General features: G+C 46.0%; 1 non-coding gene across 1 annotated transcript; it reads left to right on the top strand.

Moving 5' to 3' along the window:
* Positions 1-216: 216 nt before the first annotated feature.
* On the top strand, positions 217-354 carry LOC119944313. The gene has a single exon (XR_005455804.1). It is a non-coding gene; the product is annotated as a small nucleolar RNA SNORA7 (small nucleolar RNA).
* The last annotated feature ends 1,193 nt before the right edge of the window (positions 355-1,547 follow it).

The following is a 1,547-nucleotide window of genomic DNA, read 5'->3' as shown; positions in this document are numbered from 1 at the left end:
TAAAATTAGCCCCTTGGCCAAAGAAATCTGGTGAGTCGGCGAATAGAAATCTGGTAGACCAAGACGGGCCCTGCTGTCCTGGAGGGTGGTCCCCAGCCATTAGAAACCTCCCCACCCGCACCTCTCAGTCCTCCAGACTATTTTATTCTGTGGACAGGGAGCATGTCTACCAACTCAAATGTACTGTACTTTCCCAAGAGCTTAGTTATCCTATTGGCCCTTTCAGGATTGCACCTGGAGAGTTTTCAGTACTCTACCAGTCTCGGCTATGGGAGGGAGAGTCAAGCAGAGGCCTACCCATTCCATTCCTAATTTGGGCAGCAGCTAGACAGTGGAAGGCAATCAGCTACAAGTCAAAACTCACCTATTCTGGGAGAGTCGAGGGTGGAGACTCAAGTTTACTGCGCGGAAGAAGGCAGGGGCAAACTACTTCTGTATTTTTACCGAGAAAATTCTATGGATACATTACATTACGAAGGTGGGGCATTCTGGGAGAGATGTGTCTGTGGAGTCACTATGGATCAGAGACGACTTGACAGCAAAAGACAAGACAAGAAGTGCTTAGTACAGTACTCTGCACACAGTAAGCGCTCGATAAGTATCATTGCTTGATCGATTGAGGGGAAGGAGGGACATCTCAAAGGCTAGTAGTCGGTCACATTTGGAGAACGGGACTAAGAACCCTCTCCTGTGGAGAACCCCGCTGCCCCCCTCCCACCCATTGTCTGCCACCCCGATTTCTGGTTCCAGGACAGCAGATGACTTTAAGCCACTTTTACTTGGTGCCTGTTATAAAATACTTCGAGCTTATCAAGAGAGAAGTGGTATTGCTGTAGTGTTATTACTGTTATTATGGCTATTGAGACCCAACCAAAATAGGGTGGGAGTATAATAACACTGTTAATAATAATTTTGAGAAATGCAAAGGCAGACAGCAACTGAATGAGGATGAAAGCCAATTCTGGGCTTTAAACTGAACTTAATTCACAGAAAACCGAAGGATTGAGGGAGAATGGTGGGAGGGAGAGGGGAGGGAGAAGGAGGGAGAAGAGAAGCATTGGGGAGGAAGAAACATAGAGGCCAAACCAAAGCAAAATAAAAAAAAATCCCCTGGATTCTTTTCTCATGAGGGGAAGTTTTCCAGAGAGCAGAAACCCCTCTACTCTTCAAAGGGAATGAAATTGACATCCCGTTCTTTAAAAGTGTAGGTTAAAAATAGCTGTTCACAGAGGGGCCATGTTTTTGGCAGCTGTGGGTGTCATAACTGAAAAACACAGCAAGGAACTCCAGAACACCATGGGAAAAAGCCAAGAGACATGGGAGAGAAAGAAGAGAATGGGGAGGAAGGGGGAGAGCATATCTCTTAATAAGGGAAAGAGAGAAGCGCAAATTCCTTTAGAGATTTCTCACCGTTCAAATTATTCACCCTCAGAAAAAGAGAAAGTTCCTAGTGTGCTTTGAGCTCCTCAGAAGGAAGAAGCCGCATGCTTCACCTTCCCTGTTTTCTTTCCATTTCCATTTTCACTCCCCATACCCAGAGAGCCAGA

Source organism: Tachyglossus aculeatus, chromosome 22 (genome assembly GCF_015852505.1).
Source record: "Tachyglossus aculeatus isolate mTacAcu1 chromosome 22, mTacAcu1.pri, whole genome shotgun sequence".
NCBI classification, from domain to species: domain Eukaryota; kingdom Metazoa; phylum Chordata; class Mammalia; order Monotremata; family Tachyglossidae; genus Tachyglossus; species Tachyglossus aculeatus.
This window is presented reverse-complemented; position numbering and strand designations above follow the sequence as displayed.